Raw genomic sequence first — 26237 nt, forward strand, 5'->3', positions numbered from 1 at the left:
TGGCAATCCTGTTCTGCTCAGTATTTTTCCTTCTTAACTTCCTTATGATTAATTACCGGCCCAAGCTCAGAAGAAGCTATCAACTTTTGAGTGCACCCACGCAGAACTTTGCCAGATCACGCATTTTCAACAGGTCCCGTTTGCAGCTGAGTTATTGGGCTGTATTACTGCACAAAGTACTTCTCAGGTAAGTACCTGGAAAGAATCGCACCAATGTGAAGGGATATCTCACCTGGTTGGACAGTCTTCAGAAGTGTAAATACTGCTGCATTCTCCACACACCTTATCTTCAAGCTGTCTGGTACTTTTGCTAAGTAACAGATACGCTTTCTTTAAAGCAGTGTTCAACTGCTTCTTTAAAGAGTGAAGACTGGCCTACATAATTTTCACTTCTGTGCCAAGGATAAGAAAGTTATTAGTGTTGCTTCTCCGGCCGTTGTATCACACATTCTTTCAGAAGCAGAATATTTTATTACTGCTTCTTGCCGTGACCCGACACCCAGATATGTGTCCCGCACAGCTGTATGTGCAGCGCTAGCCATCTTTCTCTCTTTACCCGAGAAAGAAGCAGCTGATGATATAAGCAGGCTGCTGTTCGCAAAGTATATAATCACACAAAGTAAAAAAGCAAAGAATAACAACCACTTTCGTTGCTCAGCATGCCCAAACCTCCCCAGCCCGTCAGTCGTAAGCCCCAAAGGGCCTTGACTCTCTGCTTTCTCCTCAGCCACGCTCGCAGCTTCTCACCTGGCATTTCTTCTGCTGCATTTGGAACCGGCCTCTGAGACTGCGCAGCCTAATTCTGCACAGCCTTTGCTTGGCTTGGTTACTGCCTTCCTACAAGCAGCCAAAAACACATTTAAATATTCCTATCATTTAGCCTGAAGGAAAGCTCTTTAGCACATTTAACATCTCTAGCCAGATCCAAGACTTTTTACAGAGGTAACAACCACCTGATGGCAGCCACTAACACTTTTCTGTATAAAAAATATATTTCTAAAAGAACAGCTACTTGCAAAGTAAATAGAGAGAGCATTCTTCCATGAGCCAACACAACTTACTGCCCCAAGTGCAAAAGGAGATTTTTAAAAAATGGTAAGTTATAAATAATAAATTATACTTTTTTCACTCTCATTTCTATGCAAAGCAGTTAGGACAAGGTGCTAATTTTATCATCTTCAGCATGGCAGAATCAAGGCAAATGGAAACTGTGATGAAACCCCTGTCTAGGGGGTATCTACCCACCTCTCAGTTTTCCAGATAATACAAAACCTTTGTTTTCCTTCACGACTGTGCTGAGTAACCTAGAGTCGGATAGATCACACACAAAAAGACCCACTCCAAAAAACTTTCCATGTGTTTTTACCGGTCTGTATCTTTTCTCAGTCATTTCAATGGAAGCACAACACACCAACTTCTCTGACGTAACACCCCATAGTGGCCCACGTAGGAAGCATGATCTGTCGGCGCTCGCTGCACGATTTAATTAGAGACCTCCCAATAGCTCATCTTCACTAAGTTTCATAATTACGTGACTCCGAGTGTCAGCGATCCTCACTCAGCAGTTCCATGGGAGCTTTCTTGGTAGACACCATTTATAGTATTTCACTTACTTTCATTCTTATTTCACCATCTGCAGTACTCAGAACAGTTTTCAGATAGATACTCTTTTTTCCACAAGAGATGTTGTTTATCGCTGTGGAGACTCATACTGAAAGAAGAGCAGAGAGGAATATATTACTTTTGGGGTATTTCATTACAGCTATAACCTCAAAGGTAGGAGGAAAAGAGAGAGAAGTTTAAAATAACTTTCATTCCTCTTGTCCACAAAAACCTACTGTCAAATTACATATTTGAGCTCTGGTGGTAGATGATATATTTACAAGGGCTCTTCTGCCTGTCTCCTTTTGTATAACAAAACGCTCTTACCCAAGGTTCGGGCTATTTCAAGGATTGTTCAGTATTGGTTTATTCTAAGGTGAAATAATGCATGATTTAACCAAGGAATGCCTAGAAGAAGTAAGTATAGGAGTCAACACTCAACTTGACCTTATACTCCTGTGGCAGGTGCTGTAATTTCACAGACACGAATACGGCTAGAAGAACTCTCGGGGGGGGAAGAAGGAAATAATTTTAATGGATCATCTGCCGTAACTTTCCAAACTTGGTTTCTATTTCTTTGTGAAAACAAGTACAAAACAGTATCTGAATTCAAATTACTGACACAGAAAACCTTGACACACTGAAGTTGGGTGTTGTTTGGTCATTCTTAAATCGAGGGAGCAATCTGTCTACCTGAAGTTCATGATGCCATTTTGGCAGTAAAGAAACTAACGGATACCACTACCCAGTAAGACCTGAAATGTAGGAAGCAACTTTCTCTACCACTGCTCATTTTTCAAGAGCATGTGTTTAAACCTCAAACACTTCATGGGAGCAGTGTGTACTCCCATCTGCTTGACATATCTAAATTATACCAAATAAATCATGACATGCTTTGGGAGAATTTTATCATTAAATATTTTGACCCTTAGGCAGTTTGATGAAAAAAAAGAAATCTGAGTAACATAAAAGTTTTCTTCTAAGCTAAGTGAGCCTTACATGATATAAACTCTGTTCCCTTTACTTACACAAACAAAAAAACAAACAAAATGAAAAACAAAACTTTGAGCCTTCTGAATAAATTAATGCTAATTAAGTAAGGAAAGTAAAAGTTGGGTGGTTCTGGCAAAGGCAGAATCAAAGCCCATTCCATTATTTAGCTAATACGAGCAGTTTTGTTAAACAAACTATACCTTTGTTCTGTAAATTCTGGAAGTTAGGCTATGGACAGATGTTCCCTGCTGGATGCAGACATGCCAGTGGAAGGTTATAGCCCCAGCTGGTGATCATCACTTCTTTGCAGAGGTTACTGCTCTCTCACATTTGCTGGCAGAGCTTGCTTACAGAAACACTCCTGAAGCCACTTGAAGTGAGTGGTGTTGCGATTTAGACAGTTTAAGCTAACTAGGGCAGCTGCTGGACGAGTTCGTGCCTGGCTGTACCTTTAAATTTCCCCTGTTATTGCAAGTTCTCACAGCTTCTTGTCAGGGCGGAGGCTTTTCTCACCTTTCTGTGTAGCACCGGACATCAAATCCCAAATGTCAGGCTTGAATGTTTAGCCTTAAATGCCTCCTAATTAAACACTGACAATTGTGTTAAATGTGCTAGCGAACTAAGGTCCTGTTTCAACTCTAACTTTTTGCTTTGATTAGCTTTCAAATCACTTCTCCACCAAGCTCATGGTCTTAGAAACAGCAATCAAAAACCGTGTGATTTCACTGTGCAAGGGCATCCTGCAGACCCGTGTGACACATCTAAGGACACAACATGCACAAAATGCAGCTCTGATGTTGGGAGGCACCAGGCTACGGGGAGAACACAGTACCATAACATGCTGTGATGCTCTAGACGAGCTCCTCGCCTTTCTCTGCTATCTTCCCATCTGCAAAATAGTGAAACTTTTGCAGACTTCTTTGAAACCTGAGTGAAAAGTGGTATGTCTTTGAGTATGATAATTGTCATTAAGAATATAGATCCATTATTCCTTGGCAGGTTAAAAAAAAAAAAAGAAAATGCATCATACAAATATTTCATCAACAGATAATTAGCATTAGTATATGAATGGTTATAACTTTAGAATAATGCAAGGTTTATTTTCTCACTCTTTTATAAGTAATATGTACCTACGAGTAAATTCCACTTTATCTCCAATTAAGGCATGCATTGAATTTACAACTGTTTTTTGAGGGATTTTTTCTGGTTTTACTCCTGGCAGGATATTGATTGAGCTGCCTAAAATGTCACTCACAGCAGGCTATTTATGTGATGACGTTTCTATCCAAGTGAAATTGCTACGTCTAACACCTTTTTCCTCTCCAAGGAAAAATGTTATTTTGCAGACAAAACAGGAAGTTATCCGAGGGTTTAAGAAAAGAATTTGCTGTTTCTTTCCTTCAGTGTAGAATAACTTTATTTGCATACATTTGTCTACCTCCTCTACTGCTTGAGCGACAGATAATACCAGATAGCAAATTGTATGTCAAAAATCGTATTAAAAGAACATTACAGATACAAAGTCAATCACTCAAAACTTAGAACCTTCCCAGATTTCCCAGACAACTGCTTTTCAGGCCCCTTGGCGTACAAGTTGCATGCAGGACTACGGATGACATGATTGTTCTTTCCTAAAGCCATTTCCTCATTCGGTGGACAGAGTAGATGCTAATTCTTACACACATAGATGTTCAACATTTTGTTTTCATTCTTCTTCCTCTCTGTGAGGCACCAGATCTTGTTTACCGACCTGTATTGAAGACTTGCTGTGAAGACAGAATTATGAATGTCTGTTGACTTTTCTGTCATGCTACCCCTGAATCGCTCGAGTGCTTTGCACACAAGAAATGCATCCTCACAAAACCCATGTGAACTTGTGAAGGCATAAGCCTCCCCCCATTTCCACAGGTGAAGAGATCATATACCCATAACCTGGAAAACAGCAGTTACTAAGTAGGTTCACTTAAATCTCCACAAATAATTTGCTTTCCACCTCATCCCTTCTGTCTTTTAACAGTCCTTGAGTTCTTGTATGTGCACCAGGACAATTGTAAAGGCTGGACTCTAGCAGCATTGGGACACATTGCTTCTACCTCTCAATTACTGAATTCTTTCTTCAAATCATTGGAGCTTCTCAACAAAATGGATAGATACATCTGTTTTTAAGACAAGTGAAAAAGCAACACATTCCTCTTAAACTTGTCCTCAGGAACAAAAAAAAGAAATAGGCCATTTTTTCTGAAGCTTTAGATATCCAGCCAGATGCAGTCTCCCATTCTGTACATTTTCAGTCCAAATAATATACATTTGACCAATTTATAAGCAACTGAAAACCGGGTCTTGTGATGAAAAGTATCCAGCAAGTTAACTATAGGTGGCCTTCATTGCCTCGCCTAGAATTAATATCTCCTATGAGGAGTGTGCTGGTAATCCAGATGAGGTGGGCAGCGCAACAACCCTCTGCATACCTACAGAAAAGAACGAGGCTGTGTTAAGAGGTCTCATTCATTCCTCTGATAATCTGAAACAAACAGACATCAAATGATTTATACCATGTAATCAGCATTCACAACCTCAGCAGAGTACCTGAATACAGTGCAGAAGCAAAATGGGCATCTAAACTCCCTTCTCGACATTCCTACATACAAACCAGTAAGTCGGGTAATTATTACATCATAAAGAAGCCAGAAAGGAAAATTTCAGTTGCAGACAAACCACTTCTAGCTAGCTTGGAAGAAATACCTGACTATGACCCAGCCAGTTTTTGCCCTGGTGGGTCATGGCTAGATCTGTCCTGATACGGCCAACAGTGATCACCAGACACGTCTTTTCATGGTTGACACTATTCCATAAAGGAGAAGACAAGAAAGGAAAAGGCCTTGTCCCTGATAAACTTGGCTCTGTGCCATAGTAAAGAGCACCTTAAAATGTGACTGACATCTGAATTCCCCTTTGTCTTACTTTGCTAATGTTTCTAAAGCCAACTCGTCTCCAGCTTGGTTCTCATGCCTGTCTATGGACTACCTGAGTAAATCATTGCTCTATCACAGTTCATTTACTCAACATACGACAATTTACTGTAGTCCCATAAAGTGCTAAGAAATCCTTGATGATCTGAAACTTCGTAGTATACTACTGCACTTAGCAGAATCATTATATAATAGTAAAATAAAATCTGTCGCTAAGTGAATAATTGTTTTATTTCCCCCCATGGAAGTGGAAGGAAGCATATAAACAGTTCCTGTCTTCTTATGGAAATGAAGATCAACATGCTCAACTAGCTAGGGGGTGGTTTCCCCCTTTGTTAAATCAGAAAAATATTTTTCAGCACTTATTTACGTTTTCAAGATTGTCTTGACATCTGTTCTTAAAAAGAACAACGAAAGGCATACTTTTAACTACAAACACTGATAAAATACGGTAACACTCTGTTTTTCCCTGCTGCAGAACTGCCAAGTAATAAGGATTTGCATGACTAAGCTTCTATTACACTGACATATGCAAACCTGAGGAACAATCATTCTTTCTCGTTTGACAACACTTAGAAGGGAAACACCCTTTCACTCTCCTCTAGGACATGTTGGGCCTCAGACAAGATGAACAGTATCATTCAACCAAATCAGTTTTTAAATGGACGTTTAAATGGTGAGTTCTCTTAAGCAGAGACACTTGGATAGCAGCCTTACATGAGCTAAAGGTCACTAGGGATTTGACTCACGCTTGCAAACATACAGTATTTCATTTGACACGTCTCTACACAGAAACCACCACACCATTTTGAATCCACTTCTTTGAACCTAAATAAATGTTTAAATAAGCTTCTTTAAGCATCTCTGCAAAACTCCCAAATCTGTGATCAATATATTGAACTAAAATAACATCCAACTAAAGGATAAAAATGTTAATAAGCATTTTCAAACGTAGGTGTTTAAGGTTAGTTTCACACCAGTAACTGCTGTTGGTCAGCTTTGCTCTGGGAGCAGCATCTGTGGGTCCAATTGACTTGAAGTGACTGGTGGGTGCTCAGCTGCCCAGGGAGTATGGCTTATCGGCCTAATCTTAGGCACAAATTTTAAAACGTTGCCCTCTTTCAGAAGGAAATTTCTCCTTGTTTGTTTGCTCAGCACCCTCCATTGTACTGCACAGTGTATCACAACTTAGATTTCAATACAGACCACAACAAAATGTAAATAAAATGTAATTCTGGGCTAAAATCCTCATGGGTGATCAGGCACCATTCCCTTTCAAGACATCTAATCCATACCACAGCCTCCAGCATGCATCTACTTGAATTGTCATAAACTCCAATATGTGTATCTATGCCTATCTAGAGCATTTAGATACCACATACAAAATGAGACATATAATTTCTAATAAAAAAATACACTATATTTTTTAAGATAAAACTATCAGCTGCAAAATGTTCGGAAACTGGCTACCAAAGTACAACTATTATGTCATCTCTTCTTGTAACCTCACGTAATCTCCCAGATAGGGTGGGTAACCTGTGGGAGGCTGAACGAAAGAAGCATTTCCAGGGAAAGCATATGATGCCCACATTTGTAAAGATGCAGGAAGAGAGCTAATATTCAACACACATCTATTTCCACCTCTTGCAAGGAATTAAACGGACTTTGGATGGCAAGCCCAGCTCAGTTGGCGACTATGGTTGTTGACAAAAAGATCCTGAAAGTTACTGGAACTGTAATTAGAGCGTGGAGGTGGGAGGGAGAGGCCACTGGCGCACAGCCCAAATGCATGGCTGGTGCCATCGCACCTTTTCCATCTCATTGCTGCATTCTAGATAAGCTTTCATCAATGGTAATCATGGGCAGCCATTTTCAGCTTAGTTTTGTACCTAATGAGGCTTAAATGATTATGCTATCTGCCTCTTTCCATCTGTTTACCCCTTGCTACTCCCTCCCTCTCCCCCAACCTCCCTCTCAGAAAACTTTCTGAGCTGTTGGCCAGCCCAAGTTAGTGGCTACTCTGAGGGAAAAGCCAGCAGAGCTCAGCTGCTGCAGCTGGCAGCAACCAATTGCCCAGCTAGTACTGGGCACGCACAGCGCTGGGCTGGGCAGCGTGCACGCTGCTTTTTACAGAACAGCACACTGTAAAAGAAAAGGAGGAAGGTCAATGTAGTGCACCATGAAGGGGAAGGGACGAAGGACACCAAGCCAATTGAAATCATGTTTTATCAGCCCCACTGCTCATGGACTGACTTCTTTCAGGGGTGATTCTCCCCTATGTGGTCTGTTTGCATCTGGTACATACCCACTGATAGCACCGGTACTGTCAGAGCAGCACAGGGGAAAATGCACTGATGAAAAGACAGATTTGCTTTGCTAGTGACCTGTCAGCAGTCACCTGGAATAACCAAAAGGTGGAGATGACATGAGAAATAGAACACAAATTTATTAATTCCAGAACAAAGAAGTAAGCCTCAGCGCAATCCTTCCTAAGGAACTACGCATTGTACATACAAAATTAGGATAGTTTTCTGCTTGCTGTTTTTTCAGCTTTTCAGCAACTCACTGAGTATTATCTCAGTGCCAAGAATAATAATTTCCCTTAAAACTTACCAGTAGCTAGTAAGTGTCCTGAAGAAGACAGGCATTACCTTCCTTTCTCTTTGCTCCCCTCCAGGACCACTCTCCTCAAGCAAAGAGTCCTTTGTACTGGGATTTAGGCTAAGAAACCTACACTTATGATCACAAGAAAATCAGATAAATAAGGATGGAATTAGCCCATGAATTAATTATTTGGTAATATTGTCTTCCAGATTAATGTCTCCTTTGGATTATCTGATGAATGCTGCAGTTAACTAACTTTCTTTTGATCCTCCTACTGGGAAAAATAGAAAGGATGAGATAGCAGGGGAGGAAAGATAATTATACTCAAGAAGATGACAGTATCTTATCCATGCTAGGAAGGTTAAACCCAAGCAGTTCCTTCTCAAAACTCCTACTACTGAGTGGAGATGCCAGTGAGAAGCTGTTCAGCCAGTTTCAAATTGGCACTTGTTCTCCTGCTCTTGCGACACCTGGCATACGGTGAATACACTGAGACTTGTAAAAAAACAGTGATTAACTGTTAATCATTCAGAAGAGACTCAGAGACTCAGAGTAACCCTGTACTTCTGGAAAAGTATATCTACACCCCAATTTTTTTATCTGTTTTATGAGACAGAAACTGCAGGTGATGTTAATAACAGAATCTGGATCCTGATCTGTTCTACAAAATTTTGGGGAGGACCACTTCAATCCACAGTTAATCTGTGCAGCATCATGTATGGTGAGCTGTGGAGATTCAAAAAGCGACCTCACAGTCAGGAAGATCTTATGGCATGAAGTATACGCTTTTCAATGGTGGGCTCAGCCTAATCCAAGTAGCTTCATCATGGGTTGAATTGGATCTCTTCCCTTTTGCATTGCAGTGGCTGAATTCTGATCTCCTGGTTTGACACAACTACTTTTCACAGAACAATCACATTTCATGTGCACCTATTCCAGAAAAGTATTGATTTGCATTTGCATAAGGAACACCTTAAGTAACTTTTTTGTCGAAAACTTGCCATTTCACTCTCCCACCTGTGATTTTCCATAGTTAAATCTCATGGTCTGAATATCTCTGACAGGCCATTTTACCATTAAAAAAGGCATGTTAGTTACTTCTCTTGTTTAAAATAACTTCAGTGCTGCTCCAAGCTTAGCAGGAGAGATGTTCAGATTTAGCAGTCCCTGCCACTTTCTTTCTTCCTGTCTCATCAACTCTGCTTAGCACCAGGAGTGAGGAAATCAAGAAGACAAGCCAGCCAAAATGAGCCTGAACCCGTGGAAGAACTGGAGCTCATAAATGAGACAGAAGGGGCACGCACAGCGCACAGAGGATAGGTGGATTGAGGAGGGGGTTGAGCAGGTCTTTGATGAGTTGGGGGACAGTTAGGAGGGAGCATGTAAGTGGGCAGTGCAGGGAGAAGACCTAGGATAAAAGCATGGACAGCTGTGTAATGGGAGGCCAAAGTGAAAGTATGAGCCAAAATATCGATCCTTGGAGCACCACAGTGCAGAACCTGCCCTGTGCTAATCCTTCAGTGACATAGACCGGTCCTCCAGGCTCGTGGCTATTCCCTCGGTCCTGTGAGAGCATCGCGTTTCTGCGCCAGGTTATCAGTGCATCGAAGGCTCCCAACAGAGCATCAAAGGCTCACAACAGAGCAGCTGCCACGCCGCCCTCGAGAGAGAAGGCAATAGCACCAGCGACTCTCTTCATCAGGTACTAGCTCTGCCCTGGGAAAAAATTACCTCCTAAGAGACTGCATGTCCACATACAGCAGGTACAAACTGCAGAGCTAAGCATTACAAAGTCTTAGATCAAGCTGGGTAAGCCCTCATGAATTCTGGGCAAGCTGTGGACTTAAAACCGTACTTCACTGGGCCCGCGCTCCGTTCTGCTGTAAATCAGAACTGAGGAAACATCACCAACAGATAAACAACAACGTAAATCCTGTTGCTTGGCTCCTCTTTTCGTTGCAGCATATTGCATGTGGCACAGAAGACACTGAATAAAAATGCACCAAAAAATAAAATCTTTAAAATCATACTCCTCCCTCCATCAATTACATTAATAATACCATCAATATGCCAGAAGACAGACCTTTCTCTAAGCAAATGAGATCTACGCTTGTTTTCAACTAATTAAAACATGCCAATAAATTAACATATCATACGTGGGCCAGGTATAAACTTCATCCAGGCCAGCAAAAGTGCTAGTAACTATGACCAAATTCAGCCTCCACGTGCAGAGCACTGCCTGTTTGTTGTTGGGTTTTTTTTTAATTTTGTTAACAATGCAAAATATTGAGGTTATTGTTTAAACATATCTTCCAAAGAATACAGGAACAGTTGGAAAATCAAGAGATAGATGTCGTGACAGGGAAGAAGTTTACATTTAGATCAGTTAGTCACACTGTACCTCCTGGTTCTCTGGAAAATGTAAAAGGCAGGCAAGAGAGTTACATGGGGTAAGACAGCAAGCAGCACATAAGGCTGGGTTTGTTCAAACGTGCTTCCACAAGCGAAACAGCCATAGAGCTATCCAATCCAACGTCACATCTGCTTCCAATTTTATAGTCTTCTGTGTCTTTGATGAAAATCCAATTTTTCCCAAAAGGAATAGCAGCGCAGTTGAACAAAGAAAGGTCTATTGATAAATCTAAGGCATCTTTTACAGAGTGTGATGCTGCAGGGGTTTGGTGGTGGGGGGAGACGAGGTTTGTCTCATAATGTCGTGCTGCATCTCTAAAACTCTCTTTACATGTCACCACTTTCTAACCTAAGAGGCAGTCTATTCAGAGCAAGACTGAACTAGAGGCTCCAGATCAGCTCCTTTTTTTTTGTCAGCATCCCTAGGCATCTTAGACCCTCGACTCCATCTAACCAGACACAGTCTGATATTTTTCTTTAGTACACGTTATTAAGCAACATCAGGTAGCACACGTCCGAATTTTACATCCTCTCCAAAGAGAGCAGCAAACAAAGAGGAACACTTCAACAATAGGTAGTGCTTATTTTATTATGTTTCTTTCATAGACACCCCAAAAAAATCCTTATCCTACAACGAGTACTGCTCAGATAGTTCTTACGGTAATACTAGCCCTACCTATGGGCTAGTTCTCAGTCCAGCTACTTGTGTTAAACTCTTGGCTCTTTCAAAGTTAGCAGAAATCAACAGGGACAAGAGACACTGCTCCTGTTTCAAGGCACACAAAAACTTTGGGATCTTGTCTGTCATCAGCCCACGATTTTCTGCTCTGCAGCCTTGTTGTCAGAAACAGTCCCCAGGCTACGCAGGACACACAGCTTTTCAGTGGGACATGAAAAGTACTATAAATTGCCATCCGACACAACTGAGCCAGAAATCTGACTGGTATAAAGATACAAAATTCCACTGAAGCCAGGGGGCTTCTGCTCATTAATGTCAAGGCTTCATTTCACCCACTAAAAAGTGAACTGAACTGTCAGCTAAGCCATGCTCTGCGAACTCTTGGGGGATTTCCTGCCTTCTTAAGTTACGCGTTTCCAGTTTACCTATGAGCCCAGCCTAAACGCAAGAATTTAAAACAAAATGCAATTCTAGAGACACAGGATAAACTGTCTACGTTACATGCTGCTTCCACTGTCAAAAAAAGCAGCAATGTAACGTTTTGAGTGTAAAAGCACACCTATCCTCCTAACCAGCGGGGGTGGAGGAAAGGCAGAGTACTCTCTGATGAGACAGGAAGGTCAGGTCAACAGTAGGACAAAAGCTTTCGTGCTGATCTTGTCTTTTTTGCAATGTAAATCTACAGGGATTGTACAAGTTAACCTGCTACTTAAAAGGGACAAAAAAAATACCCAAACAGCCCAATAACTTTTTCCTTTTCTGCAGCCAAGACAAAGCCATGAACGATGCAATACTAGTGCTAATTTACTTAACATAATTTCTTATTTAAGCACCTGTCTGGGGGTCTGTGGAAGCATTGGGACTGGATAATCCGCTGAATGATCTTTAATCAGACAGTAATATTAGGTGCTAATAGCTCTGATAAAGGGGCTGTTTAACCCAACTGTTAACACAAAGGCGTGCCTGCCACAACGACTATTTCAACAATGCATTTGACAGTCATATTAATTAAAACTAATTCCTTGCAGGCCAGAGAAAGCACAGACTAAGCCCACATGGAAAATGTCTAGGTTCTACCATGACAAATCACATTAAAGAAAAAAAAAATTAAAGTTATCCTAAGGCAATGAAATTTGTCTCAGAAAATACACTCTCTTGGAAATTCTCAAACTGTAAATTCACAGCAAAGCTAAAAAGGCCTTTAACAGACTCTTCTGAATGTGTAACTATATATCTGTGGCTCTGTCCTGTGACTTCATACGAGTCACTAAAATCTTCTAGTAAGTCAAATACAAAGCACTGAGCCTTGCTACAGGTCCTGAGGTGACAGTTATTTACATGCCATTTAGGTGGTTGTCCAAGACTAGAGTGGTTTAGGTGACGCAGCACAGTTAAGTCTCCTAGATAGGTTAGCAGGATTTTATCTTTTTCTCTTTCTATCTCTGGAGAGTTTAAATAGATTTTATATATACATTTATCAAACTATAAAGGTGTAAATTCTTAATCCCCTGCATACAGACTTCAGGCATTAAAGTTATAACTAGTTCAGTTGGAAAGTCTTTGTTAAGATCACACTCGCAAACGATGGCTTGTTCTTTCAAAGTGTTTGGTTTTCAGAAGAGTGTTTGGCTCTCCAAAGGTCATAATATACTAAAAGGAACACAGGAAAAATACACGATTTAAGCACGTTGGTGCTCTGATGAATCCCCAAGGATATTTTTGTTAAGAGGTAAAATGCATCCAGGTTAACTCCCCACTCCATTTCCTTCTGGAGTCTGTGAATGGAGAGACAATCAGCGAGCAAAATGTGAAGTTATTAACAATGTGAATGTAGGCCCCAAAACTGTACTCAGATGTGACAGCACAGACCCTTCTGCCAAGACCTGTAAGAGCCAGAGCCTGGGAGGCCAAAAGAGTATTATGAAAAAGTATACTCTGAAAATCTGTGCAACACTCTTCAGGTAAAATGAGAGCAGTGGACATAATCTTCAAAGATTGATATGTTAAAGTTTTCTTGCCAGAAGATCAGTGCCAGTTATGTATCTATCTCCAGGGTAAAGAAGATTAAAAGCCATCTGGACACAGTCCTGGGCAACCTGCTTTAGGTGACTCTGCTTGAACAGGTGGTTTAGACAAGATGACTGTTAGAGATCACTTCCAACCTCATTCTTCCAATTCTGAAAAGAAAAAAAAGGAGAAAAAAAATCTACAAGGTGATATTCCAGCTATTAACGCCTACTCACCTACCTCACTGGGAAGGCAAGACAGGGAATAAGTGTGTAACCTTTGTTTAAGATGACTCAGCAATGTTTCTGGAACTCCACTTTCACCAACTTCAACCTGCCTCCAAGTAGTTAGTTAAGAAGGTGAGAAACCTTTCCTTTACAGGATTTTTGCAAACCTTTAACATTATCTCAACACAGTTTTGTGAAGTGAATTATTTATTAACTTGATACTCTCATTGATCAGCAGAAGAACTCACACCAAAGTAGTCCATTGGACTTCTGAGTGCAAATCAATCGCAAGCATTTAAAGCGATATTCTTCCTTTGATGCACACAGGAAACTCCCATTAAACAATATTGGGAAGTATACATGGAATTATCTTGCTAAAAATCGTGCAAAATAAAGACAACTTTTCACTACACCTGTTTTAGTGTTGATGTTGGGTTTTGTTTTAACCCGATTTACATTATGCATTACTGAAAGCTTGAACTCTGGTTAAGCTTTCTCACAGGGTATAACCTGTTCTCTGATGGACATTACCAAGTTCTTCACCATACAGGCTTCTACAGTTTCTCTGAAAGTGTGTTTATTCTGGAATCACTACTCACTTCATAAAACAGAGTAACTATTATATGACTTCAACATAATCTTTATTCTCAAATAAAGCATTCGTACAGGAGACTGTTTTGTGCAGCAGTTTGTTCCATAATAGCTGTGTCAGTAGTCTCCCCATTTAGGCATGTCCTAAGTTTAGCTGGGCAGAATTTTAAACTCTCATTAGCACAAAGCCAGGGTTTATTGTTTTATCAAGGTTTACAAGCCAATCGCTTCCTAGTTCTTCACGAATTTACAGCCTAACATTCAACAGACTGTAAATTGCTATATAGAATTGTGTTAGCCAGGCCCTGGACTGAACTATTTTATTGTCTGGGAGGCAAATTCATTTAATCCTGGAGCTGATTTTTTCCCCAAGGAAAATGCATTGAAGCCACTGGCACTGAGAATTAACAGAATCCTTGTATTTGTCAATAAGGTTGTGCAAGTGTTGATGCCTTCTGGAATTAAAGTTCTGTTAGAAATGCTGTTGTCATTCATTAAAAAGATCTTAGGAACTTAAAGAGCATCCCAGTTTTCCAGAGTACTTTCATTCAAGAGCAGTCAGATCACCTTGCACTTTTTCTTGATACCAACATATTGCTGGTAAATCGTGACTCTAATCGTGTGACCACAAACAATTATCTGTCATTAATTTGGACAGAAACATTTCAAACAGCAAAAACCAGACAACTGCTAATCACCATGGCAGAAGGTCTTAGACATAGGGCGTTTCATTGACAATTATTTGAACTATGGCATTTAAACTGGTGGCCATTATCCTCGCACTTGATCAACATTCCAGATCCTGCCTGCATTCTGTATGGAGCCCAGCAATAGCTAGATTGAAGACACTAAATGAAAATCAACTTAATTTAATGTGACAAGAGTGGCTTTGTGCTTAGGCTTTGCATCTTGTCATTTATTTAGTCCTTGTGCATAAAACGTTGTCTTTTAGAACAAGAATCTCTTCTTGTCTGTGTATCTCTCTGGTATCTCCTCCTCGTTTTCCAGAATGGTTGTTATTGCATACACTGCCATCCTCACACAGGCATTGGCATCAGCAAATCTGATCACAGATGAACTTTTTCCAGAAATATAGTTTCCACTACCCCCATCAAAAAAGGGGTGCAACGTTGTCCAGGCCAATGAAGATGCAGGCACAGAAAAAAGAACTTGGTTTAAGAGAGTGTTTGCATAAGTTCCACAAGAAGGACATGGAATTGTTGGAGCGGGTCCAAAGGAGGACTACAAAAATGATCTGAGGGCTGGAGCACCTCTCCCATGAGGACAGGCTGAGAGAGTTGGGCTTGTTCAGCCTGGAGAAGAGAAGGCTGCGGGGACACCTGATTGCAGCCTGTCAGTACTTAAAGGGAGCCTATAGGAAAGATGGGGACAATCTTTTTAGTAGAGACAGCAGTGACAGGACGAGGGGTAATGGTTTTAAACTAAAACAGGGTAGGTTTAGGCTGGATATAAGGAAGAAACTCTTTACAATGAGGGTAGTGAAACACTGGAACAAGTTTCCCAGAAAGGTAGTGGAGGCCCCATCCCTGGAAACATTCAAGACCAGGTTGGACGGGGCTCTGAGCAACCTGATCTAGTGAGTGGTGTCCCTGCTCGCTGCGGGGGGGGTGGACTAGATGACCTCTAGGGGTCCCTTCCGACCCAAAACTTTCTATGATTCTATGATAATCTTGGGATCACCAACAAACTATCCCTTACTTTAAACTGCCACTACCCGTGCCCCCATTTTTCTTTCCTTGTAGCACGGAACAGTCTGCTGTCTGCAGCCATCTGGAGAATGTTATTGGACTTTGGCTACTGAAGAAACTTAGTTATGCCCTGACCTTTCTCGTTGCCTTCCTGTAGCACATTATGCGTATGCTATGTGCCATTCATCCTAAGCTTTCTAAAGGGTTCTCAGAAATGTCTTTTGCCCACTATGGAGGAAGTCTCACAGGGCAGATTTTCTCTGTATCCTTCTGGAATAAACAGCGCATTTATGGCCATGAACAGCTTGCAGAACCTAAACTGAAAGACTTTGACTCTTTTCAATCTCACCTATCTCTGTCTGTATGAATATTTTCCAGTGATATCAACCACATCTCTTTGTTTTTAATAGCATGTTTCAACATTGTGGTGGAGATGGAAGAACCCCTCTTTGGCAACTGGAAGTTACTTTGTTTAGAAAGAATCGTATTTGCTTTTGTCTTACAAAGAAAAGCCAGTGTTTCATGGCAGCGACTCCTCATTTTGACCTAAGGGACGTTCACTTTCAGTCATTATTGACCTGCTAGAAATTTCTAGATGCACTGACAGTAAAGAAGGCAGAGATCACAATGTGGGAAGACGGGAACACAGTAGAGAATTCCTGTAGTCAGTTTGCAGTGGGTAGCAAAAAGGTCTGCTAACACTGCTCAGCAAAAAGGAGATGCTTTGTAACATGAGCCTCTACACCTTTCCCTGAACCATGACTTTCAGATTGCAAACATAAGAAGCCTTTTAAGGAAAAAAAAGCTCCTCTGTAAGTCTGATCAAAAGTGATGGGAATTTCTTTTATTAATTTCTAAAATTCTCTATATACTTCTGCATACCGTAATACGGAATTATACTTCAGAAATTGATTATAAGCAGGGAAAAAGGTATGCATCTTTTCAGAAGCAGGTACATCCACGAAAAGGTGAATGAAAGTCTTTTGGAATATACTAGAATGTTATTTTATTTATTAAAAGAAAAATACTTTGATTAGAATTGCTGGATGACACGTCTGCTTTCCGTTCAATTCTCAGCTTTCACTCATCAAAAAGTAACATACAGAAAGGTCCATGGACTAGCCATTCTTGTCCTGCAGATCAAACTTGACTGGTCAGCCTACAGTTCTGTTTCTGGATTCTGTAACCAGAAGCACTGGTAGAAATTTTCTAACAATTCTTTCCCATCAAAACACTCTAGCCAGAGACTAAGAATGCCAGGCTTCCTGGTTCTTCTGGCTCCACACCATTTTGCTAGGTGAGTAACTGGAGGCTGTATTTAATTTATTAAAACTATGAGGCATGCCAGGTGTGGAAATGGTTCCGTATTTAGCAGGTGTGGCGTTATAGAATATACAATAGACAAAGATATCGCATAGTGCGTTTTTCCTCAACTCAAAATGAAAACCTTTCCCAAAGTCAAGCTTTTCCTTTTTCTTTGCTCAGTTATAGTATATACCGATGCACAGCCTTCTTAAAAGAAAAGCTTCAATGACTGCAACAATTGGAAATTACACAAACGACATTTTAAATTTATAGCCTACACAAACCCCTCTCTCTGTAAAATCCCTTGATGGCCAACCGGTACTGCCGAACTTCCTCATATACCCAGAGCATACTCCTGAACCTTGTTCATGTTGTGAAAGGGAACACTTCCAATCCTGCCAAATTCAATTGTTTTTGTGAGTTCCTGGGCTTTTATCCCTCTGGCTAAGGGAGTCCCAAAGGCTCAGCAGGAGACAAAGGCAAGGTGCTCATGGCCAAGCTTGCTGCCGTTGTGTTAACAACTCTCAAGTGACAAATGAATGCCTTATCTTAAGCCACCCTTTCCTATGCCTTTTTTTGGGGGAGGTTTGGCCGTATGGATGGGCTTCTTTTCCAGGAGGCCTCAATCAAGCTAAAACAACATATTCCTAGAATTAACATACAAAATCTAGGGCAACATAAGGTGTTCCTGTATTATTCCCACACTTCAGTAGTCAAAAGCCAGACTCCTACAGTGCAAATGACGGAGGTGGTGGACTCATGATCTAAGCACACCCATGCACCTGGGAACTACCAGTGAAGCAGCCAAGAAAGAAAACCACTTAAGATCGCAGAGGTAAACAAACAGTGGTTTACAGTTTACTGCATGCCTTGGCTATGATTTTAACAATTTTGATTCCACCTGCCCCCTTTGATATCTAGGATGTGATTTTCATAGATCTGTATACAAAAGTGTGTAAATTGGTACTAGGAACACACAGAAGTTGTGTTGAAAGCTGTCACAGTGCTTTTGTAAGAGTATATTATGAAAGCCATTGTTTTCTTTTTCACATCCTAGGGAAAAAAAATACATATACATATGGGTAAGCACTGTGGAATCTTAGCACAATTCTCTTGCTCTCTATCATTCCTTCATTACTCGTTTTAATGAAAGACAAATTAAGAGGTTCATGGATCTATCTTGAAAAAACATAATATAAATATTTAACATAAAAATCATACCTACAGTGATACTGCGTGGTAACTCACGCTTTTGATTTTGATTCTGAAGTTCTTAGTCACTTCATACTGCAGGATACTCCTGCCAAAGTGTGTATCCCAGCTGTGGCAGTAATTCTGAAATTTCTAGTAATGCATTAATGAAAAAGAGTCTATTTCTAGCCTAATTTTGTAGCCCTACCGATGATAGCAGATATATTCTCCAAAAGATACTAATAAAAATTACAACATCACTTATCAGAATAGAAATACAAATCAAATGTGTGGATAGCTTACACATGAATGTCGTTATCCCTGAATCAGAGTGATTTTTATTTTAGCATTTTTCTATCTGAGATCTTGGCTTTTTCTAGGACTCTGCAAGAGTAGTGTTTTTGCCCTGCCTCTCCCTTTTCTTTTAGTGTGTAACTGCCTTATACGCAGGTAATCTGTTTACAGAGTAGTCACCCAGACCTGACAAGTACTGTAGTGTATTTCTTTTGAAAATTGCCCAAGGTGGGGTTATTTCGTCTGCTTTGACAAATTGTATATGCTCTATCCACACTACGCTGTCACATCTACCTTAGGTTCATCAGTATCTTATTACTGATGCTGTTGTTTTCAAATCTAAATACAGTATGGGGAAAGCAAGCAAGCACACAAAAAAACCTATCTTGGCAATAATTTTAAAAACAAAGCCCAAAATAATGACGCCGTGCAATAGCCTTGAGTGATTTTTTTTTATTTTTATTTTTTAATAGCTGTGTTCTAATTCTTCCGAGAACAGAGAGGGGAGCTTTGGAAAGGTGCTAATAGACCATGAATTTGCAGCAGTTTAGTTCACAGCTAAACATACACCCACTTCAAGCTTGGCCAGGAAAAAAAAAATGAGGGCATCACAGAAGTGAATTAAACATCATGCAAACAGTCCCAGCAACAACCAGGGCAGGAGCAGCTTATAAGATCAGCCTCATTTGGCAGGGTGCCCATCATTGCCATGACCTAAGAGGGCCAGGGCGGGAGGATATCTTATGGCTTGCAAAAAGAGGATGGAGCAGGCTGTTGGGGGAGGGATGGAAGCAAAAGAAACATCTTTTAAGCCTGTGTTGAATTAACTTGTTTTACAGAACACTGACAGCAAACTTTTAGATCTTTTAAATGTGTTCAGAGAGTTCTTCTATAATTTATTTAAGACTGTAGACAAATACTCTCTCTGGATCAGCTGCACTACTGGGAGAGACTACTCTCACAATGCCCCTCCTCCTGCCTGGGGTTATTGTCCCCTCAAATCACCCAGAGATGCTCATGTGCGTTCTCCAAATGAGACAGTCTAATCTGATGTAAGCTGGGGCTGCCGCAGTCCCTCCATCCCCAGCTGCTGTCCTTTCCCATGCCAGCAAGGATGCTTGTCTGGTCCCACACTGAACTGGTTCAGCAAAGACAGAACTGACTCAAAAAATCATAACGCTTCCCTGCCAGTTCAGCTCGCTGTGGAGTCAAACCAGCACCAGCACTGGTGCAAGAGGTGGGGTGGGGATACACACGATGCAAAGCCAGGCTGCAGCAGCTCTGGTTTGGATCAGCTTAAACCATCCTGGAACCGCACTCCAGGCTGGGCTAGCCAACGCCTGCTATTTAAACTGCTTGTGCTGATGGAGCTTTTTCTGCCTGGCTTAAATTTGGGAGTGGTCTAAAAAGAGCTTCCTCATCAGATCAGAAGGGGGAGGCAGCCTCACCTCGCTATCAGTAGCCCTCTCCTCAGACTCACGTGCACACAGGGTTTTGTGGAAATGGCCTCATGCGATCCGAGAAGCCTACAGGGAGCTTCTGCATTCTTGTGGCAGGACAGGCTAGGGTAAGCTCCCTCTCAGAGGCAAGGCCAAGCTCCCAAGCATCCCACAACAGCCAGGGCACTCTGGGAAGCTGTGATGAACTACCAGGATCCAACCCCTATGTGACACATGATTTGAATGTAAAGAGATGCCGGATGCGTGCGTGCTGGCACAGAGATGGGGAGGAACACACAATACCAAACAGCAAATGTAATTAAGACAGTTTTACTACCTCCAGAGGTCACCTGCTTCTTTCCAGTAGTAGCTGTGGAATAGTTTAGAGCCATACTCTGGAGGGTAAAATCAAGGATACCCAAATTAGCCACTAGAGAGGGAGAATATCCCACAAGACACACCTTGCATCTTTACTTGAAGGGTGAGTTTAATTGCCAGCTCTTCCACAGTCTTCCCTCATCACCTCAGTTTCACAAGTATTTAGTTCTGCTGGACCCACATACGTCTGTGAAGAGCACATTCTGCAAAGTACCATGATGACAGACACACTAGGAACTGGAGGTGCTCAGACAGCACAACGATGAGGACTACATAAAGCAATCAAGAGAGAAAAAAATCTTAAATTCAAGGAGAGAGTGAGGAAAGATGGGATTCGCTGGTAAAAGCACTTGAGCTTCTGAGGAAACAAAGGGAGAAACCAGTTAAGCCAGAAGAAAACTGTGAAGCCACCTCATAGACGCCAGACTTTATACTTTGAGGCAAGTCTATACCTACAAGTTCCCAGCCTGTCCCATTTCACTTACAGCAGCATGTCTGAATGGTTGAGTGACGCGGCTTGGGAAAAGAGCGGGAGTAACATTGCTTAGATGTCAGATTGTGTGAGGCAGGAAAATACCTTAATAGCCTGAAATTACTGCAATGTTTGCTGGGGGCGGGAGGGGAGCAAACAGAAAACTTTTATACTAGGAAGGGAGGGAGGAGGAAGAGAGAAAGATGTAGTCAGGGCTAAGTTCAGTAAAGCAAAAAGTCTAACCTATGTGCTTGCAGAACTGCTTACTGGAGTGAAGATACTAGAACTAAAACAACTATGTCTTTTTTTTTTACATAAGTAAAACTGTTCAGCTTATTATCAAACAGCCAGTTGTCTACTGCCAATTGCTTTACTGTGAGATGCCAATTTATACCCTAAATATCTTTGGGTTGAGACCACTGCCCTGTTCAGGGGGGTAATCCAGTGGCCAGCACAGAACTGCCCCTTAGGTGCACTTCATTTGAAACATAATGGAGATTTGCATGCTCTGTCATGAGGGGAATGCTCCAAACTGTATTAACACTGCTGCGGCCAAGAGTCTGTTTCCCCTTCTTACAAAAAAAAAAAAAAAAAAAAAAAAAAAAAGTGGATTGAGTTCTGTTTTTTCACTGATTCTCAGGAGAAATATAAAGATCTTCTCTGCCAGTTGCAGATGTGTTCTATTTTTTCCCTGCATCACAGCTTCTGAATCACTCTTAATAATAGGCAAAGGCTATTCATACCAAATGGGGAAGTTCTCACACACTATGATGATAAAGCATTTCATCCATTTGCAAAAAAAAAAAAAAAAGAAGAAGAAAACACTGCCCACAGAACTGCAACATCACATCATCTGTGCTTTGCTGAATGTTCACAGAACAACACTGGAAGTCACTGAAGTGTCAGATAGTGATTTCATCATGTGTCAGGCCTCCCACTAATAAATGATTCATCTTCCTCAGTACTGACACCTCCAAGAATTAAGGAAGAGAAGAAAGAAATTCATAAACTTTAGAATGAGAAGTACTCTACTGATATTATACTTCCTAAGTAAACAGAAGCTTATGCACACACTAAGTATGTGCTTAGAATTTAACCTTCCATTTATTTGAAGTGTACTTTTAATTAAGTTTTAAAAGTGAATCTATTACAGAAAAAAGGCATCAAGGAATTCCATGTGTATTATATCACTATAATACACAGAGGTAAATTGCTCAATTTACAAATATGAGATTTACACACCCCACCTCCCCAGCTTTGTGAACTGAAACTGGAATTGGGAAGAAATCTTTTCTGGTTTACATGGCAGTGATTAACAGTATGTTGGTGACAATAAGCCAGCCCCAAACTCTGAGCACTGATTACAGTCGTAAAAGCAAATCTAGCTCCTCTTGAAGGTGATGAGCGACTTACAATTGACTTTAATGGAAATGGGAAAGGAAGGAAATTTGTCATTTTAATAAGAATTTACACAATCGTTCTTTGATGCTTCATAAAGCCGGAACATCCTCCACTGATGACAGTACCTCTACTGGATAAACAGGACTAACTAGTAATCCATACGTGCTTCTCCCAGAAGGTAAGAAGTTAAATACAGACACAAACCAGGCAATGTAATTAGCAAGATACTACCATTTTTCTTGGTTTGCTAGGGCACTGAAGTTTGTGTAGTCACACACTGAGTTTCCAGGTAATTTGCTTCTATTTCAACAAAACGCAGTAGAGTTAGAGAGGTCTCAAATTCATGCATTCTTTGTAAAAAATAAATAGCTAGGAGAAGAAAGAGATTCTAAAAGTGTCCTGACTGAAAAAAAAGCTGTACCGTGAATTTAAACCTTCTGAAACATTAAAGAAACCACATGGGAGAGACACCTAACAAATGACCCCACTGTAGGAAAAAAGAGACAATTGTAATTCACTATGAAACCATGAGACACCAACCTATGGAAAACCAGGCTTTGCTGGTTCTGCCACTAATGGAGCTTCTTTGGCTGTAGGAGGGGTTTTTTTCTCATCAAAACAGCATCTATTATAAACAAAACGCTTCAATCAGTAGACTCAAAGCTGGAGGAGCACACGGATATAGAATTTATCCCACTTGATTCCTCTCCTGGAGCGAGGAAAAGAATTAGATGAAGATGATAAAGTTTGGACATGGACTCGGAGACCCATCCTCAGCAGAAATAATTAGGCTGCTAGGAAAACTGCTGGGGACAGATAAAAGCCACAAGCTGCTGAGGTCTCATGTGCTAAGCAGGTACTTATTTCTTTGGCTCACTCTGAATACCTATACCAGAAATACCAACATGATGAATGGAGTACTTAAAAGCAGTAACATACAAAAGCAAATTACTCTTTGCTGATTCTCCACTTCTTGTTTTGGTAGAATTAATTTGGGTATCTTGGTTTAAAGATGATGTCCAGGTTCTCCATCAGTTTGATTTAGCATGACCTCTTCACTGTCATCAGAGGAACGTAAAAGATGGCAATGAACATTTGTATGTAGGAAAATTTACACGGCTGTGGGGCAGGATGCCTGGATGATCAGAAAGAAAAGAAAATATTAAATACTTAAAACACATTACCATGAAATCGCCTTCTCCCCCTTCCCCCACCCTCCCCCCATGTTAAATCAGGTAGAAAAGTGTGATAATATTAAGGCTTAATCCAATTTAAATAAATTATTTTCTTGTAAATGTTAAAACAATCATTACATGCATCATTTACCCCTTCCTCTGCTCGTAGTCTTAAATTATGCTCCATTATATCCAGATGGAAAAAATATGCAGAAATGTTTCTTAAACATCAGAAATTTTATTTTTGATTATATTCAGAGGTAAAAGTCATTAAGGAGTGAGTCCTAGGGAAAAAAAAAATCTTAGAAAGCATTATGGGATTTTGTGTAGCAAACTTAATTAAGAAATTTCTTTGCTAGGTTACCAACAATATTTTATTTCAAGCTTAAGGTATAAGATCATTATAGCTCTCTGTCGTGCTTGGCAGTAAAGAAAGAACACACGCAAAGAACAATCTTGTTCCTACAATTAATTACAAATGTACAAATGAGTGATATATCAGACCCTGTCTACACTGAGTAGTCGTGCATTTATAACCATTTCACCATACACAGCTATTAAAAAGCATGCTTTGCATCTCCAGTAGCTTGATACCACATCACAGCCACGGGTAGTGATGTTTATTCATGCACAGCTACCACCAGCCAGAATTATATGTACGTGTCAGTGCATTTTAGCAAAATCTGCATCAAATAACCAGTACTGCAGGTCTCTTCAACTAGATGTTTTTTTCCACGCAGGCAGACTGGAAGCAAGATAGGAGAAGGCGAGCCAGAAACGCATGGGTGGCAAAGGGCGGGTGGTGACAGAGAGCAGTCTTCAGCCACTGGCCATTCTGGGCCAGCTGATGTGGTGACAATCACCCAACACAGAGTTGCAATTGCATAGCAACCCATCCTGTTTACCTTGTGCATCTTTACTGTTCCAAAACACGTCCGCCACAGAAGGCGTGAGGAATTCTCTCCGCACCGGCAACACCAACGGCTGAGGGGAAACACCTGAGCCCCGGGCACTGCGAAGTCCCTGGCTGCCATCGGCAGGGACCCCCGCTTGCAGTCTGAGGATTGCCAGTGGAAGAGCCCTGCAAGAACGTTTCTGCAGCACAGCAACCTGCAGCACCGGGACAACGAGCAACAGGACACCGACGAATCCTCCTAAGTAGAGAAGCCCATCCTAAATCCTCCCCTCAGAAATCTCAGTTCTTCCAGCTGGGTTACTGGATCACAGTGAGGAGCCAAGTCTGGGTTTCCAGCAAGGGTGGAACAGAGATAGCTACAGAAGAAAGAACCGCTTCAAGACTGAGCCAAGTCACGAACTAGCCAGAAATCCTTGCTATGGCTACAAGGACACTGGCAGCTACACACACTCACCCCTGTAGACACAAACCTAACTACACATTGCTCGAGGTTTACAACACTGATCTCACAGGCAGGATTTAAAAATCACCACTCTGCTACTCTCTCCCCAGGCCAGTCAAGGATATTTTGTTTTAATCTCACACCTTCAGTTCATGCTTCTCCCTAGGAAGATTTGTTTCACTCAGCTGTCCAAAGCCAGTCCTAGACATGAGACTGAGTAACACCAGTCTCACTGAGAAGTGTTTCAACAAAGCCAAACCACTGCAGCTCTGAGCACGTAACTTGCCAGACAGTTTTACTGGTTATAGAGGGAATTCCAGTCTTTGACTCACTGGTAAGTAAGTGTAAGTAAGTTCCCACGCCATTTCCTCATCCCCACAATTCCCGTGTCCTGAACGGTTTGCTAAGAAAGCCTTGTGTTACGCTCCATGCAGAGAAACTGCAAGATACAAACACATAATTATACATCGATGAGATGCTCCAGTTCTAAAACCCATAAATTCTAAACAAGATTATCTGGGTTTTAAAATTCATCTTTCCTGGTTCACAAGATGAGCCATCTCATGGCCCAGATAGGCAATACGACATATTACAGCTTATGTTCTGATTGCATAAATTACCAGGCACACACTAGAAAGGGCTACTAGGGCTGTTGCCCACACTTTTCATGACAGCTGCAGGCGTCATGTTCTCCTGTCAACTGATGGGAGAATGGTACAGGAACTCAATATGACAAGCATATTTTTAATTTACAGGCAACACTGGCAGTTTGAAAACTTTTTAATTAATGAACACAACTGACTGGGTACATGTATGCTGCAAAGCTGGCTAAACCGCCTTGGGTACTAGAGGCCGACTTGGCTTTCTGCACTAATTTACCATTGCAGAGAAGTAATCCAAGTGCAAACAACCATACTTTTCAATGCCATAAATGAGCACATCCAGATCCCTCTATTTCACCAGCCAGACTGCCAGAGGTACTCACATTGGCTTGTTCAAAGCTAGCTTTGAAGCCCTTGCAACCTGCAATATAGCTCTAAGCTTTGGGTTTTTTTGGAAACGCCACATGCAGAGCGACTTCCATCTCACCGCCCCACATGTAGAGACGCGGAGAGCCATCACGACAAAAGATCCGTCAGAGCTCAGCTGGAAGAGGGAAGAGGGGAGCCACCGGGACACTGCCCACAGGGCCTGCAGAGCTGTGTGTCTACTGCTGATCCTGGGGAAGCAATAACCTGGCCAGCACTCTAACCTGCTCGCTTGGCAATTCGCGGGCTTCAAAAAACATGTTTCTATTGTGAACAGATATTTACTTTAATAAACAAACTTTAATAAAACAAACAATTAAATAAAGTCAGATCCTCTCGCACAGCATTCCCTGCAAGCCAATTATGGAGAACCACGTTCGTGGGCCAGTGAGCGATCTCTTCC

The 26237-nt window shown here is 41.2% G+C and overlaps 1 long non-coding RNA gene across 4 annotated transcripts; it reads right to left on the reverse strand.

Moving 5' to 3' along the window:
* Positions 1-1569: 1569 nt before the first annotated feature.
* Positions 1570-25890, reverse strand: LOC142360882 (uncharacterized). Of its 4 annotated transcripts, none has more exons than XR_012763498.1 (4): positions 25139-25890; positions 23600-23732; positions 23213-23408; positions 1570-1711 (listed from the first exon to the last, which is right to left on the reverse strand). It is a non-coding gene; the product is annotated as an uncharacterized LOC142360882 (long non-coding RNA). The 4 variants fall into 4 exon arrangements; XR_012763495.1 differs by lacking the exon at positions 1570-1711 and adding an exon at positions 4056-5063; XR_012763497.1 differs by lacking the exon at positions 1570-1711 and adding an exon at positions 12419-13436.
* Positions 25891-26237: the final 347 nt, after the last annotated feature.

Source organism: Opisthocomus hoazin, chromosome 3 (assembly GCF_030867145.1).
Source record: "Opisthocomus hoazin isolate bOpiHoa1 chromosome 3, bOpiHoa1.hap1, whole genome shotgun sequence".
In the NCBI taxonomy this organism is placed as follows: Eukaryota; Metazoa; Chordata; class Aves; order Opisthocomiformes; family Opisthocomidae; genus Opisthocomus; species Opisthocomus hoazin.